Source organism: Octopus bimaculoides, chromosome 2, assembly GCF_046866305.1.
Source record: "Octopus bimaculoides isolate indiv1 chromosome 2, ASM4686630v1, whole genome shotgun sequence".
Classification (NCBI taxonomy): domain Eukaryota; kingdom Metazoa; phylum Mollusca; class Cephalopoda; order Octopoda; family Octopodidae; genus Octopus; species Octopus bimaculoides.
This window is the reverse complement of record NC_142929.1, coordinates 32,152,263-32,164,762: the sequence shown is the minus strand read 5'-3', so window position 1 is coordinate 32,164,762 and position 12,500 is coordinate 32,152,263.

The following is a 12,500-nucleotide window of genomic DNA, read 5'->3' as shown; positions in this document are numbered from 1 at the left end:
TTTAGGCAGACTCACGTGTGTGTGTGTGTGTGTGTGTGTGTGTGTGTGTTTGTGTGTGTGTGTGTATGTGTGTGTGTGCGTGTGTCTGTGTCTGTGTCTGTGTCTGCGCGCGCGTGTGTTTGTGTGTGTATGTATACATGCATAAATACAAATAAGGGTCGGCTTAAAAGTTTATAACCGACTCTGATGGGATGTGACCAAATGAGGCTTATTTTTGAAAACACACACACAAACACGCCACACACACACACACACACACACACACACACACACACACACACACACACGCGCGCACACATCATAAAGAAAAAAAGAAGAAAATACTTTGAGGTTTTTATCACCAATACAGGAACAAAATAAGGGATGAATGACAGAATCAGAGCTTTGATATAATTGAAAGGTTACCATTATAACATAGGGGAAGAAAAGAACCAGTACGTAATCAAATTTTTGACTTAATATGTTACCGGTTTCAATCGTGCTAATAGACAATTTAATCATGCTGAAACACAAGCGAAAACAATTTAATGTTTCATGATGCCAGTTCTGAACGTTCATATGCTTTTCTTACAAAAATCACATGGCGCTGCTATTTTGTTATATTCTAATTGTTACTGTGTCGTAACAACAACAGCAATAGTTCAAATACTTTGTACTAACTACACATAGTAGAAGGAACTTCAGCACAATTTGCCATTGTGATGGTCCAAGTTGTCTCCCTTACTGTCCACATCACCGAACGAGAGCCATAGACACGGGTATTTATGTTTATGTGTATAAATATTTATAAATCTCTAGTTACTTAACATTCTGTGTGTGGTGGGGGTGTATGCCTTTACTTACTTAGCAATCCAACTAAGTCTAATTGAGTAAATATATGCAACAATATTAAATGATTAAAATTTATCAAAATTCCAGCAGAGAAGATAAATCATGAGTTATAATGGTGTGGATTTTCACTATACAAATCACAATGGTGCAGCGTGTATCATTGTTTAAATGTCTAGAATCGTGAAAGGAAGCATAATTGGTGGTCAATTGTCTATGGTCTATGAAACACAATTGAAATCAAGACAGATTGGGTAAAATTAAGAATGCAATCTTACTTTTACTTTTCCTTGCTGTGTGTTGTGTAAGCATCTGAGTTACGTGAGAATTCTTTCAAAGAGTTTGCTTTAGCAACAAACTAATGTTATGCAAGTATATCTTTTGTTTAAAAGTGATTCGACACGTTATTGTAGAATATCGAAACAAACTGCAGCCATGAATAATAATACTTTTTGTGTTTCATTTGTCTTTGAATGCAAAATTTGCGTAATGTATTCATATTGTATAATAATATTTTAATGTAAAATAGTTAGAAGCTCTCCGTATTCAGAGTTTTGGCTTTTCTGCTAATATTGATTTTTTAAAGATTATTGTCATATTCAGGAAAGATTATTGTTATATTGTCATATTCAAGAAGACACACCTCATACATTTCTAATACCTGGCAATGTTTAAAGACTATAAGAATTAACGTAATAGCAAAATAAAATGTGAGAAAGAAAGTAGAATAAATAGAACAAAAAAAAAAAGTCATTCGACCAACACTTTCTGTAACGGCAGTAACTAGTTCGGAACTCATTACATAACAGCCGATCCAAACGTGTTTGCTATCAAAGAACATGTCGGTAAGGGATGTTCATCCGAGTCTTTATCCTCCTTGTCCTTGCTTGTCGTTCTCCTACTACTCAATCTCATTAATATCAACATCGTCAACATCATCATCAAGTCATTAATATTATCTCTCTCTCTCTCTCTTGTATCTATCTATCTATCTATCTATCTATCTATCTATCTATCTATCTATCTATATGTAGGTTTATATATCGATTTTGCAAGATTCTTGATGTAAAATCGTGTTTTGAAACAGATATCGTTGTATTCGGGGATGGTCATGCTGCCAGTTTAGCCAATAAAAACACACGCACTATATATTTGGTGTTAATTTGCTTCAGCTTTATTTTATTTTTTACAGTAGTCGTATTTCGGCCAGAGTTCTTTCGTCACACTTCTGTGACTTCATCAGTAGTCCTTTGCTGTCTTCATTCTTATTTCTGTGTCTTTCCTTACTAACGATCAGCCATTTTGTATTTTGTATTCCTATTGTATGTGTCTTTATTTGCGCATGCGTACACCCCTATGTGTGTCTATGTTTAGTTAGTGCGTGTGTGTGGGGAGAGTGTCTGTATTATCTGTATCCCCTGTTTATACACGTTTGTTTAATTTGCTTTTATTTATTTGATCATGTGTTTATACCTACTTATTATTTTTTCTATTTCCTTTTTTGTATTTAATTTAAATTTGTTAACGTATATAGTTATTTAATTCCATTTGTTTATCGGTGTATTGTATTATATTTTGTTGATATTGTTATCAGTTTATGGGGATCTTATTCTGTCATATGTTGTTATGTATTGGGGGTATGCGCTAGTGTTCAATTCCAGTTTCCTCTTCAGGCTAGGTTTATCTTCTATTATGTGTGTAGCTTCTGTAATTTGTCTAAGCGTTGCGTCCGTTCAATATGTGGACAAGATTTGAACTTCTATGTTGTTGAGTGAGCCCCCGTGTTCCTGCTCGGTGTGCTGGTACAGAACCGATGATCTCTTCTCTTCCTTAAGTTCCCTGCAATGCTCATTTACTCGCTCTCCTATACTCCGTGCCGTTTCCCCTACGTACGTCGTTGTCTCTCTGTACATCTTATACTATAGACTACATTTCTGGCTTTAGAGTTTGTTTGTGGGCTAAATCTACATACAGTACAATTCCTATCAGTGCAAGGTTTCTACTAAAAGGTTCTACCGATTAGGGATTTGATAGGGTTGCCTGGCCTTTCAACAACCTTAATTCTTAGCTTAAGTTTGTCTAGCGTCCTTCTAAAGCGGTATGCCAGTTCGCCTCTAGGGGTGGTGTCGACGAACATGGTACTCTGGTATTTGTGGCTATCATACCATGAGTTGGCCTTCCCTATTTTCGTCTTAGTCCTTTCAATGGTGCTCTATGACTTGCTCCTATAGAGTGGGCAAATTCCATTACTATCGTTACGTATGATAGTTTCAAATTTCCTCATGGCTCATTTGTATACTCTGATCCTTTCTTTATAGCTGTATCATGAGAACTGTATGCGGTGAACGAAATGTTGTATGTGTCTCTTTAACTCTGTAAGGTCGCACATGGGGGACACATTTCGTATTACTCTGACAAGGTCTGCCATCAATATATTGAATTTAGCATTGTCCACGATAACCGAGTTTCGGTGAATCAGATATTTGGAGACAATAGGTTTGGCATAGTGTGAATGAAGGATTCGGGTGTTATTATTCACACACACACACCGAACACACCACAATATATGACAGAATAAGATCCCCATAAATTGATAACAATATGAACAAAATAAAATACAATACACAGATAAACAAATGGAATTAAATAACTATATACGTTAACAAATTTAAATTAAATACAAAAAAAAAAGAAAGAATACCCATAACTCGTATGATCAGTTATAATAATAGGAGTGCATTCAAGTTTCATGGAATTGCTGGAAATGTTAATTACAAGAAAAAAAGAAGTTTTTTTCATTGACGTGTATGTTGACCTTTTCGATGTAGAAACAACGTGAACATTAAATCTACATCCGGTGTATGTGTTATTAGGATGTGCGTGTAAAAACGGCTGTGTTACCATTGTTTACCTGATCAATGGTGATCTAGCAAACTTAAGATTAAAAGAATTCGAGCTGTGGGATAAGTTTGTTTCCTAACCAGATTATTCCAAGCTCAGTCTCACTGCGTGGCACTTCGGGAAAATATCTTCTACTTCTCTTACTTTGGATCGTCCAAAGCGCTGCGAGTGGATTTGGTAGAAGGAATCTAAAAGAAGTCCGTCGTGTATAATAATATCTCCATCTGTCTACAGAAGAAATGCTTCCTTCTCGAGTCACCCCAAGCTCATAAAGGCCGTTTTCCCGGTTTCAGTGGAGTAGAAATTCTCCACCTGGACGTGACGCCGATCCATCGCAGGAATAATCATTTTTGTCAGCTGAGTGGAATGGAACAACGTAAAATGAAGTGTTTTGCTCAAGAGCACAACGCATCGCTCGGTCCAGGAAACGAAACCACAATCTTACGATCATGAGTCCAACACCCTAACCACTAAGCCACACACCCCACCCATCTGTCTCTAATATATATATATATATATATGTGTGTGTGTGTATGTGTTTCTGCGTGTGTAGGTGTGTCTTTGTGCTCCACCACCACTAGACAACCGGTGTTGGTGTGTTTACGTCTCCATAAATGAGCAGTTCAGCAAAAGAGTCTGATAGAATAAATACCAGACTTTAAAAAATGAAATAAGCATAGGAGGTCAGTTCGTTCACGAAAAAGTCAAGGTGGTGCGCTAGTTTGGCTGCAGTCTAGAAGTAAAAGATAAAAGATCTAGTTTAGCAGTATTATGTAGAAATATATGATATAGTGTTCTTCTTTTCTTAGGCAGAAGGTGTTATCTGAAGGACATTTACTAGCTATTTCCAGCAGGTTGTGTGTCAGAACATGACTTTCTTCATAGGCCCGACGTGTAAATTTGTATCTGTACCTGTATCATAATATAAATTTCCTCATACGCCCTATGTGTCACTGTGTCTATATGTGTGTGTAAATATATGTGAGTGCGTGTGCATGTAATGTTTTCAAGAGAACACTTTGTAGATGAATTTATTAATGCTTTGCTTGGTTTCTTTTCTAATCAGAATTGCCAATATACAAGATGGATCTAATATATTGTTTGTAATTTGATTTTCGCACCTAACGCGAGCGAAGTTGATATTGTGTCACCTGTGTTATTTATACTCGATTACAGCACATATATTTTGGTTTTGAACAAACCAATTATCTTTTACACGTATATTTTATAACTGTGCTGGAAAATGTTGCAACAGACTTTTGGTAAACAGCTGATGAATTGTGTAGGAATTAAATGTATTATTAACTACTAGCGTTGATCTCCAAACCCTGAGAACTGATAAATTTGAATAAGAAGCTTCTACGTAGTAGCACAATCTACTAAAAAATGCAGCGGTGTCTCCCTCAAACCACACCCATTCTCCAAAAGAGATATTAGATAATTAATCCTGGGACGCTTTTGATCATTGGTCTACTAGTTAAGACTGATGGAGGAACTAAAGAACAATAACAACAAATCTAGAATAGGACAACTGATCACGTTTTCAATAGCAACTTATCAAAACAACTTAAGAAACTAGAGATAAGATTGTGTTACGTTGTTCTAAAGATTTGTACTCTTTATTGACTTCATGTTTTGATAATCATGCCCAGCATGTGATGTGTGAACGACATTGAATTATTGTGTATGATGATTGGAGTCTTACTGTTTGTATGTGAAATGTTAATGCGATAGAAGCTGTGCTGTTTGAAATATTCTCTAGTAAACAAGAGTGTAATGCATTTGTTTGTTGGAAATAATTATCTTACTATGTAGTATCAAATTGATGTTTGTGTGATTATACATGGATATAGCCTTCAGTTCTCTCCGTCATTATGTGAGTTGATGGTTAGTAAATTAAGATATATAAGTTCTATATTTTCGGGTATCTTTTATATATAACATTAAAGCATGTGTGATATAAACAGATACACTAGAAATTTTATCTGAATGCCGTATGTTTTCAAGTTATGAAACATCTCTTTAAAATCTGATGTCTACCATCCAGAGAGATTTCTGTTATTACGTGTTATTTTGTTATACATGTTAGACGCTCAGCGGAAAATGTTCGAAAAAGATGTTCGGATATTGTACTGAACTCTTAGAATCAGTTTGTGAGACCATTGTCTCCAGGGCCAATGTTAAGCACACATTGAAGGCTGCATGATATTTTGCAGTATATCTCACTTCCAATTTGTCAGAAATAAGTAACTAGCCTTATGGAAATATTGTCAGCAATATATCAATGTTATATCTAGGTACAAACTACCGTTTTTAAATCGATACTTCTACTTAAATATTTGTGATTGGAGGAATATGACATTTCAAAATTTTGCTAATATCCACTGTAGCCTAATAGGATAAATTATTTAAGAATATATTATATATGAAATTCTTTTTAAATGGAAATACACCCAATGTTTATTAAAGCATTACTTTTGCTTTTAGTGTATCCTTTGCAACATTTGCATTTACATTGGATAGGATGAGATTTGGAATGTGATATTTTATTCTACTATTAAGATGATATTTTCGTGTATTTTTTATTAGGTCTATATTATACTAATCTTTTAATTCTTTTGATTTCGAAACAACCTATGAAGCACCAATTCATTGAAAAAAAAAAGCGATAGAAGAGAAGGATTAACTATAGTATAGACAAATATTTGGACAAACTTTACCCACTTCAGCATGAAGCAATAATCAAATACTAAAAATATATTAATGCCTAAGTGCATGGATGTTAGAGTATGTGTGTGTGAATGTGTTATGTGCATATGTACGCGCAGTATAATACGAAAGCGAAAACATTATTTTGATAAGTTTATTGAAGATTAGCCGTGACAGACCTTCATTAAATATGAAAACATTAGCGTATGTAGTTATAACAGTTGCATTAGTAGTGGTAGTTATATTATCATTATTATTATTTTTTTCTTTTTATCTCAAGTTTTGTTGTAACTCCTGGAGTTTTCGATACAATTCTGTCAATTCTTTTCAACTATCTAATATTTTCCTGATTATTCTGGCCGTACCAAGAAGGCAAAACTTTTGTAACAGTTCTACTGCGCACTCTATTTCGATTTTCTTTATATTCCACTTGATTCCTTCTGATACTGTTTCCAAGGGCCTAACAATATTTAGCACTATCTTCACCTTTTTAATTTTCCATAGCTCGGCTACTTCGTAATTAAGAGTGTTGTATTTATCTATTTTTTGTCGCCTCCTTCTTGAATATTTGTGGGTCAAAGTGGCACGCAACATCAACTATCTCGCACATGCGGAGCATCTTATCGACTACCACTTGGTCCGGTCTGTTATGCTTTAGCACCTGATCCGTTTAGATTGGGAAATCCCAGAGGATTTTGCAAGTATCCAGCTTCACCACTCTCTGCGGTTTGAGCTCATATCCTTCGACACTCTCTGCGGTCTAGCAGCGCATATTATCAAAGTGACACTGGGGTACAAGTATACCAAGCACAATATATCCATCATGACTACCCATCTGATAAAGAGAAACAAGGCATATGCATCACAATCATATGTGCGCGACACGGTGATCTCATATCATGATAAACAGCGTATGACTTTTTAGGTGGAACCCAGTTAGAATTTTCTTGAGATAGAGTAGTTCATCCTGCTCTAAAGTTCCCTGAATAAAGTTTGCTTAAAGATGATAAACGAAAGTTTGCTTAAGGGTGATAAATGATACAAGGGGTGAATTATTCAAACTCACCAACATTCCTCATAGCATATGGCTATGATGTTCCCCTGCTACTTCTGGGTGGTCAGAGATGCACATATCGTCATCCACTAAGTGACACGCTCAACTGGTTAAGATCAAACAACTGAGAGGCAAATCTGTGGTATTAAGCAGAATGTTTGCTGTAGCCCATCTTTTATATCATGAGAAAACATGTGCATAACATTCCCAATAAGCATCTGGCACTGCATCAGGGCATTTATTATTATTATTATTATTATTATTATTATTATTATTATTATTATTATTATTATTATTATTGTTGATGATCATTACTAGTAGAAAGTTCGCCCTCCGAGCGGTTTTCTGATAGTCACTAGATAATATTTTCACATTAGATTTCCAATTCTAATATTTTTTTGTATTTTACGTCTAATTATTTCTGTGTATAATAGTGCTCATTTGCTTAGTAAATACTGCTTTCATTATTTTACCACAATCTTAATCTCTCTTCTTTAAACAAGCATCACGATAGTCCAACAACAGAGAGCGAATTAATTTATCAAGTTTTACCTTCCCCTCAAAGAAACATAGAGATATCAGTACAGCAGTCCATCTGTAAGCTTTGCAGAGTGTGAGAGCGAGAGAAAGAGAGAGAGAGAGAAGAGGGAGAGAGAACATTGCAAACAATGAATGAAATAAACATGAAAAATCGCATAAATAAAAAAGGGCATTACTACAGATGCATGCGCCCTCCAATTTGTTGCCTCATGACATCCAGAAAAATCGATAGTTTTTAACAAAAGTTTCTACAAATACCTCTTAGATGTTGTAGCTTCAGTATATATAGGGATTTACAGGAAAGAATTTCTCCGAGGGGGTTGAAAGAGGAATTTTGGAAAATTCACACGATCTGACTTTCTTCCCCTCATAATATTCAGCAAGGTGGGTGTCAACATAATAATAATTATTATTTCTACTATAAGCACAAGGACTGAAATTTGGGGAGAGGGTTAAGTCGATTTCATCGACCCCAGTACTCAGCTGGTACTTAATTTATTGATCTCTGAAAGGATGAAAGGCAAAGTCGACCCCGCCGGAATTTGAGCTCAGAACGCAAAGACGGGCGAAATCCCGCTAAGCATTTTGCCCGGTGTGCTAATGATTCAGCCATCTCGCAGCCTTAATAATAATAATAATAATAATAATAATAATAATAATAATAATAATAATAATAATAATAATAATAATAATAATAATAATAATAATCTCTAAAAGAAATGGAAAAACTCTCTAAAAGAAATGGAAAAACTTTCAAAATACAAAGACCTGGAAATAGAGATAACTCGAATGTGGAATCTAAAAACAGAAACAATTCCTATCATAGTAGGTGCCTTAGGTATAATAAAAAAATATTCAGACAAATACATAACAAAAACACCAGGACTTACAAACATACATAACATACAGAAAATTGCACTACTGGGTACTGCACACATTCTACGCAAAACACTTTCAATACAGTAAACATAAGAGCACCACAGCAAACCACAGCACATACCCAAGGCGCACAGAGCTGCGCTCGGTAGTGAAGTGAAAGCACGTTATAAAAATAAAACTGCTGAATAATAATAATAATAATAATAATAATAATAATAATAATAATAATAATAATAATAATAATAAGTTCATTTATTTGCCAGTTGGGCGAAGGATGAGGGGACAATACAAGTTTATATACAGTGTTATTGAATCAAAAGTTCTGTTTAAAGTGTATAAACTCTGTATTTGGAATGACCAATTTCAAAGACTGTTGGATTTTACTCATATGGAATTGGAATCTTAATAATGGATTTACGAATGCCATGACCAATCTTAAAGACTATTGGATTTTACTCACAAGGTATTGGAATCTTATATGTATATCATTCTGCCTAAGCATTGGATTTACAAATACAATATTTCTACATTCACTCTCTATTTCCTATCTTACGTAAACTAACTATTGCTTAACCATCCTCTCATACTGTCTCCGATGAAGGGATATAATAAATATCCTGGAAACAGCTGTTAGACTTTCTATTCATAAATGTTCTATATTATGCACAGCCTTGGTTTTTTTTATCTCATTAAGAAATCCTTATATTCACACGTTGATATATGACCTACGTTGGACTCCTTATTCTCATAATCACCGAACCTGGAGCTTAACTGTGATCTATCCACAGCACTTACTCAGCATTACCTGAAACCTCTGGGTCTAAGTGACACCACTCATAACTTACACACACACACACACACACACACAGACACACACACAGACAGACAGACAGACAGACACACACACACATACACACACACACACACACATATATATATTAAAGCCAATTCTATGGATTCTGACATTGGTTCAATACAAAATACAGAAATAATAATAATAATAACAACAACAACAACAACAGCAACAACAATAATAATCGTTTCTGTTATAGGAACAAGGCCTTGATTTGTGGGGAGGGGTATAGTCGACTACATCAATCCCAGGACTTGTCTGGTCCTTAGTTTATCGACCCCGAAAAGATGAAAAGTAAAGTCGACCTCGGCGGAATTTGAACTCGGAACGTTGTAGACGAAATACTGCTAAACTTTTCGCTCGGCGTGCTAACAATTCTGCCAGTTCACCGCCTTTACCACAATACTACTAACAATAAAAGAAACGGAGAAATTATCAAAATACAAAGATCTGCAAATAGAGTTAATTCGAATGTGGAGCCTAAAAACAGAACCAATTCCTATAATAGTAAGGTGCATTAGGTATGATAAAAAAACACATTCAGACGAATACATAAACAAAACACCAGGACTTACAAATGTATGTAACATACAAAATATCGCATTACTAAGCACCGCGAACATATTATCTAGAGCACTTTCAATACAGTGAAAATAGGGGCAGCACAACAAACCACAGCACACACTCAACGTATACAGAGCTGCGCTCGGTAGTTCAGTGAATGATAATAATAATAATAATAATAATAATAATAATAATAATAATAATAATAATAATAATAATAATAATAATAATAATAATAAATCCCAGCAATGGTTGAGAAGCTCAGGACTCAAAGCAGAGACTGAAGGATTTTTAATTGCTGCACAAGACCAAAGCCTCCCCACCAGAAATTACCAAAAACATATAATGAAAAAAAACATAGGAATATATTCACAGAGACGACAGAGCGGGGACCTATATACACTGGAAGCTATGCCAACACTATGGAATAACAACAGAAAAAGGATGGTATAAACACACGCCAGAAAAGGTCACAGAAAACGAGAAAGCAACCATACTCTGGGATATGCCAATACACACAGCTAGAGAAATTAAGGCCAATAGACCAGATATAGTTGTCAAAGATTATGAATGAAAAAAAAAATGCTTTGTAATTGATGTATCAATACTAACAGATGACAACGTTTCCCTTTAAGAAATGGAGAAACTTTCAAAATACAAAGACCTGGAAATAGAGGTAACTCGAATGGGGAATCTAAAAACAGAAACAATTCCTATCATAGTAGATGTCTTAGGTATAATAAACAAATATTCAGACAAATACATAACAAAAACACCAGGACTTACAAATATATATACCATACAGAAAATTGCACTACTGGGCACAGCACACATCCTACGCAAAACACTTTCAATACAGTAACCATAAGAGCACCACAGCAAACCACAGCACATACCCAAGGCGCACAGAGCTGCGCTCGGTAGTGAAGTGAAAGCACGTTATAAAAATAAAACTACTGAACCATAATAATAATAATTTTATTAGCTACAACGTAGGGCAATCTATAAAATTACAATGTACATTAAACAGAGGCTGGCAAAGACTTGTGGATTAACAAAAGGTTAATCGTAGACGAGGGAGGGGGACAAAGCATATGAAACTGTTTGTAATGAAGATCTTGAATCGAGAAAATGTTCACAATTTTCGGGACATCCATAGGAATCGATGATAATAACAGTACCAATACTAACAATAACAGCAACACTACAACGAACAATAGATGTAACAATAACAATAATATGATGATGATGATGATGATGATGATGATGATGATGATGAAGTTGACGACGACGACGACGACGACGCTGATGATAAAGAAGAACAACCACAAGTTTTGCGGGAATTGCAGGACAAGAATGCTATACTTGTGCAAAGGGTGGATCGATTATAAACTTCACTTTATGATCTGGTTACCCAGTCGTCGATCAAGCCTTATCTGGAATTGTTCCAAGGTTTCGGAAGAGTTTAGATGCACGTTAAGAATTATAATGCAGCATTGGAGAACCGAATATTATTGAAACGAAGGAAATTTAGCTGATTTACAGATAAGAAGACAAATCTTTCAATGGCAAAACCTTTTTCTCATTTTGTATGTTATAAATACTAATCCAATATTTCTGAATAAAGCTGAGGAACGATATTCAATGAGAAAGAATACAGTAAATCTGAATCATTTCCTTTCCAGGAATGATTTAAAGCTTTGTGGATAATACGAAAGTCAACTGGATTCCTTAAAGTAAACCGTACGAATATTTAGTAGTGACATTGAAATGATATTTGATATCTAGAAATGTACAAAAGTGAGGAAACCTGGCAGAATCATAAATTGAAATCATAGATTGAAATGGATCTATATAGTGGTATAAATATCAAATGATTGAAATATTGTTGAGGTATATAAATGACTTAGAAGGGTGGAATCTCATAAAATAAAAGATATTGAAGTTCATCCCCAGGAGAGAATGTTTTCGCTGAATTTAGATTTTAAAATCCATACTGATTGCAAATAATAAATTCAATGAATCTCTTTGAGTGCATTATTACTAATGACGTATGAGACAAGAATCACACAGCGGAGAAAAGATGAAATGAAAGATATCGCCTTGAAGACGAGATTTTAACTCAGGATGCATACAATCATTGCACTGCCAGTCCTATGGAGAGTGATTTTA